Source organism: Nelumbo lutea, chromosome 4 (assembly GCF_056320005.1).
Source record: "Nelumbo lutea isolate HS-2025 chromosome 4, American lotus-T2T, whole genome shotgun sequence".
Taxonomy (NCBI): Eukaryota; Viridiplantae; Streptophyta; class Magnoliopsida; order Proteales; family Nelumbonaceae; genus Nelumbo; species Nelumbo lutea.
Window position 1 is genome coordinate 64,953,234 of NC_142687.1, and position 6,168 is coordinate 64,959,401.

A 6,168-nucleotide genomic window follows, 5' to 3' on the forward strand; every position below is an offset into this window, starting at 1 on the left:
CATCATGTACGCCATGCTATGCACTCGCCCGGACATAGCTCAAGCGGTGAGTGTGGTAAGCAGATTCCAGGCTAACCCAGTGCAGGAGCATTGGACTATTGTGAAGAACATACTTAAATACCTTCGAAGGACAAAAGGGTTTTGTTTGGTATTCGATGGTAGTTCACTACAAGTTCTAGGGTATACCGATGCTGATTTCCAGGCGGATTCAGATGATAGAAAGTCTACATCTAGGTATGTTTTCACGATAGGATCGTGTGATGTTTGCTGAAAAAGCAGCAAATAGGGGTCCAATGCAGACTCCACAACCGAGGCCGAGTACATTGCCGCAAGTGAAGCTGCCAAGGAAGCCGTGTGGATGAAGAAATTCATACATGAATTGGGAGTGATTCCGTCCAGCACATCCCCCATCCCGTTGTTGTGTGACAACAGTGGAGTGATCGCTCAGACTAAAGAGCCTCAGGCCCACTCGAAGTCAAAGCACATCGAGAGGAAGTACCATGTACTGCGGGAGATCATTGGTAGAGGGGACGTCCTAATTCAGAAGGTAGCATCAACAGATAATGTGGCAGTCCCATTGACTAAGCCACTGACACAGAAGGTGTTTGAGAAACACGTGGAAAGTATGGGTCTCCGGCTTGTACCAGATTGGACCTAAGTGCAAGCGGGAGCTGTTAGACAGTCTTGTATGCCCTTAGCTTCAATCGTATTTGATGCACTTTTGTTATTTAGTGAAAATAAATTAAAGTGCATGTTTGATTCATGTTGTTTGGTATAATTCTGTGTAAGACCCTAAAACTGGACACTTATAGAAACTTGTGTTAGTTTTAAATGTTCACAGCCATTGGATACTTCTGGGGAGATTTATCCTACCAAGGCTGATACAGATATGCCACCAAGTGTTGGGATGGCTTGTTTCAGCCATCAGGGTAAGACCCAAGGCACATGTAGTATGGGATTTCTTGAACCCTTGAACCGGACCAGATTTCTAGTATTGCCCTAGACCTTGGAGGCAGATGGGCAAAATTGGAAAGTTACACCGAACCCCTAGAATCGATTATGACACATCACTAGTGTCAATCAGTGAGATCCTTAGTGGGGTCAAAACCTAGACATGTTGGAGCAATCCGAGAATTCATCTGAGTGAGTGGTCATAGTGACAGGATCAGCCCCTTTGTGAGACAATGGTACTGATCGGGAATTCACTCTTTCTGATGGAAACCAAACTGCCGGCAGTTGATTTCAATAGTTGGAACTTTGTTTTACAAAATTAATATATATATATATACGGTTTCAAAAGATTTTCAAAATGTTTTAATTCCCGGGATCCATGTGAGTGGAGAGTGTGGCACTGTTCTTTGTAGCCGAGAGAGAGGTCTTCTCTTGTCGGGAAGTTCTTGATCATTAAGGGTTGAGAGGTTAAGTGTAAGACCATTTAGGATAATACCAGATGGGCTAATTTTGCACCTGCCCACAGTCCCTAAGTTTTTATAAGATGGTTTGGCCCTAGGACCACTTAATGTAAGTGTTGGGCCCATAGGGTCCATGTGATGGGCTCAAATGGGTCACTGAGTCTTTCAGTGAATTCGGCTGGGCCTTGTAATAAAGGCTGGGCCGAACCCATGTGGCTGGTGTGTAGATCAATGCTTGGGTCCCATGCCATACAAAGAAGCCCAACTGGGCAGCAAATTGGAAACTGGTTAAACACTAAACACTTAATGGGCCAAAAGCCCATTTCGAACCGGGCTGATATGATCACCTGTTCATGGGGCGAATATGAGATTAATGTTAGTAAAAGGATTGGGTCTTTAACCTTATGCACTGTAAGAGACCAAATTCAAATTAGATTTGAATCTGGTAACCTCCTGATAAGATCACGAGTTAACTAACTTAATCTGCAGATAGGATTAAGATTATCCCCTATCTAAATACTGATTCGGATTGGGATAACTCCCAAAATATTGGGAGGTTTCTTAATCAAGAAGAAAGAGGAGAAAAACCCTAACAGAAATATCAGATTTCGAACTAGGGTTTTGTATGCAAGAGACACTTCCTGCGAATTGAGATTTGATCTCTCACAGACTCCAAAGAGAAGAGACAGTTCTACCCTCTTCGTCCCTGGATGTCTCCTTCTCCAGCAGCTGCCATTCCCTATTGGAAGATTGGATCTTTGCAGCAACAGGAAGTCAAGAAATCAGTTCTTAACAACAGTTTTGAAAGAAAGACCAAAAGATTCGGTGTTCAAGGTTTCCAGAGGATTCTTGCGAAGAATCCAGTGTAGGACGCACCCTATTGGTTCCGTTCCATCCACAGTTGTGTCATCTTCAGTAGGAACAGATCTTGGTTTCTTCTTTGGGCGTGAACACCAACTTTGGGAGATATTGTTTCTCCGGATCAGGTATAATTTTTCATGTTTCCTTTTGTTCAGATCTGGTTTGATTATGGTTCAAGTAGAATATTTGAATAATGTATTCTAAATTTAGGGAATTTGATTCCTAGTTGGAAGAAGGTAGGAAATTTTTTTGAAATTCGCCCACCCATTCCGCACCCTTCATGGCGTCCATTAGATGGATCCTACCATTCTTTCACCTCTATCAGAATTTTGTGAGTGCATATGGACAGGTTGATACCCTTGATATCTGCTATCTTCCAATCTAGAGCTGTCTTGTGTTCCCATAGCATCCGTAATAGTTTTTCCGTCTGCAAAGGGGTCAAGGCTGATGATATTATCACTGGTAGGGCTGATGGTGCTTCTAAGAAGGCATACTCCAGATGTGGTGGGAGTTGTTTAAGCTCAAGGGTGGGGGGCTCTTCGATTGAAGACTTGCTTTCTGGCATCGAGGGTCTGTCCAAGCTCTCTAACTTGATGAAACCCTTTCCTTGAAACCGAGGATTGGCATTCAGGTATGTCAACATGCTTTGAATTTTTTCGTTTTCTCTCATTATGGCTTCTCCTTCTTGTATGCATAGATCAAGGGGATCGACCGCCCTGTTAACCTGGAAACACCCACCAACCGTATAATCAATGACATCTATCATATAACATAAATTATCACTAGAAGGTGCATGTTTCATAGCATCAAACATTTTAAAAATTACTTCCTCATCTTGAATCCAAAGAATGAGTTGCCCTTGTTGGACACCAATCATTACCTTTCTTGTAGCTAGGAAGGGTCACCCTAGGATAAGTGGGACATCAACGTCTTCTTCCATGTTTAACACTATGAAATCCACGGGAAAAATAAATTTGTCAACCTTAACAAGTACATCCTCTATGATTCCCCTAGGATGCTTGATTTATACTAGCTCCTAAATCACATAATGCCTTATTAATCTTTAAACTGCCTATAGTGCAAGGAATAATAAAACTCTCTGGATCTTTCAGTTTTTGAGGTAACTTGTTGAGGAGGATTGCTAGGCATTCTTCATTCAGTGCAACTGTAGCCACGTCTCCCAATTTTCTTTTGTTCGCCAAGATTTCCTTAAGGAACTTTGCATAATATGACATCTGGGCTAAGGCATCTGCAAAAGGAATGTTAATATGTAAACTCTTGAAAATTTCAAGAAACTTACCGAATTCCTTTTTCATTTTGTGTCACTTAAGCCTATTGGGAAATGGCACTTGTGGCTTTTAGCTTGTCTCTTTCTTTGAATCCGATTACTCTTCCTCCTTCTTTTCGGTTTCTAGGGTTGTGCCCATCTTACCTTCTTCCTTTGTTTTCTTCTCCACCTCTTGCAGCTCCTTACCACTCCTCAAGGTAATGGCTTGCACTTGTTCCCTTGGATTCACTTCTGTATTGCTGGGCAAGGTACCTTGGACTCTAGAAGATATCATCTGTGCCAACTGCCCCACTTGAGTCTCCAAATTCTTGATCGATGCCTCTTGATTTTGAAATCTTGTTTCCGCAATTGATATGAACTTGGTCATCAACTCCTCTAGATTAGATTTCTTTTTTGACTGAGCAAAGTTTTGAGGGAGGGGTTAAACCGCATTTTGATTTGACCAAGACAGGTTGGGGTGATTCCTCCATCCGGGGTTAAAGGCACGAGGATAGTGATTGTCTCGCTACCTTTGCAAATTCCCTACGAAATCTACTTGCTCAGAGGACTGCATGAATTGATTTCCAACTTGGCATTCGGTGTTGATATGACCTCCCCCACACCATTCACAGATGAACATGCATGGCTGCCAACTACATTTCATTGATCTTCTTGCTGAGGGCACCGATTTGTGCAGATAGTGCCATATAGGTGTCTGCATTGTGAAGGCCGGTTTGTATCCTAACTTGGGCTCTCTCGGAATTCCACTGATAGTTATTTGCAGCCATTTCCTCAATAAGAGCATGGGCAACTTCAGAGGTCTTGTTGTTATTGGATCCCTCAGCTGTAGCGTCCATAATGGTCTTGTTTGCTTCAGTCAATCTGTTGTAGAACATCTGAACTTGGAGCCATACAAGAAATCCAGGATCAGGGACCTTCCTCAGTAATTCCTTGTAACGCTCCCATGACTCATACAATGATTCCCCGTCCTGTTGAGAGAAAGTGGTGATATCATTCTGCATCTTTGTAATCTTGGATGGAGGGAAATACTTGGATAGGGAGCGGCTGGCCATTTCATCCCAAGTTGTGATCGATCCAGCTGGTAGAGAGTTCAGCCAAGTCTTAGCCTTGTCCTTCAACGAAAACGAAATTAATCTGAGCCTCACAGCATCATCACTAACTCCGTTGTGCTTGAATGTGTCACATATCTCCAAGAAGTTGGCGATGTGAGTGTTTGGATCATCATTAGCCAAGCTGCAGAACTGAACTATGTTCTGGATCATCTAAATGATTGCTGGTTTGACCTCAAGGTTATTAGCAGCTATTGCTGGTCTCACAATGCTCGAGGCTGCCCCGGTGAAGGTTGGCTTGGCATAGTCCATTGTAGTCCTTTGCTCGGCCATCTTTGTACTTTCAGCTTTCCCTTTCTTAGAAACTGTAAGGCGATGGTGGAGAGTTCGTTCAATCTCTGGATCGTAGATGATGCTCTCCTTTTCACTTCTACGTGTCATAAACTGAACAAGTCAAAGTCATAAAGATACTAATACACACATATCATGAACATATTGTACCAAATCAGATTAACAATAGTAGATGGTTCCTAATATTGTTGTGATAATCCCCAGCAACGACGCCAAAAACTTGATGCATTTAGATTACACTAGCAAGTGCACTAGCCAATCAAATAATATACTGATGAGTAGAGTATCGTTCCCACAGGGATTAATCCAACAAATACTAGTACTGACTTAGCCTTTTGAAATCTGACAATCCGAAAGGTTAAACGAGGAAAAACTTAACTCCTAATTAGCCAATTATCCTAAGTATTCTCGGACCAAACCACCTTAAGTAATGAGAGGAAGTGCTTCACGAAAATACTAGCAGAACCGGTTCAACGATTACACCATTAAGCTAACCAATCGAAGTTGAATTCAGTCATGGGTTGGCTAATTCCTAATTGTATGAGCAGCCTCTTTCGAGCACAGCCCACTTTATCTATGAGCAACAATTCTTATATTTCTATCAAGAATTTAATTGCCATAGAATCGTTAAGGACAAAGAATTTGAAGGAAATTGAATCTTGCTGAATGAATGCCAAATGAATCATGCATATTATCTCTAAGATACATTCAATCTGTTTTCTTGATCAGTTGATCTGATTACCTAAACCCTTTCTCAAGCAATTCAAGTAATCCAAGAAACAAGAATAATTCGGCCAAAACTACTCTTATAATCGAAAACCCTAATCAAGAAATTCCAAGTCTGAACCACTATCAATTAGATCAACTTAGAATATTAATTACAAATCTAAATTAACATCCATCATGGTTCGCATAATAGAAAGAAAGAAAGATTCAACAAAAAAAACCCTAATTGAATCTAGGTTACCGAATTCGCAGAATCAAAGAAGAAGACAACTTAGGAATTCTGCAACAATCTTCGATCTCTTCTCCAATTCGCGTTCAACAGCATTGTGATCCTTCTCCTAGCACTTCTCCTCTTTGTTCATGTGTCAAGGGGTCGAACCCTAGTTTCCTCTCCTTCTTTTTCTTTTATACTTTTCTTTTCAGCCTTTTGTTTAGAGTCCTCCCCTTTTTTCAATTCTCCTAAAGTCAGCTGCCTTTTGGA

The 6,168-nt window shown here is 41.5% G+C and overlaps 1 non-coding gene across 1 annotated transcript; it reads left to right on the forward strand.

The window, feature by feature from the left end:
* Nucleotides 1-4,458: 4,458 nt before the first annotated feature.
* On the forward strand, nucleotides 4,459-4,564 carry LOC148860890 (small nucleolar RNA R71). Its single transcript, XR_016095299.1, has one exon. It is a non-coding gene; the product is annotated as a small nucleolar RNA R71 (small nucleolar RNA).
* The last annotated feature ends 1,604 nt before the right edge of the window (nucleotides 4,565-6,168 follow it).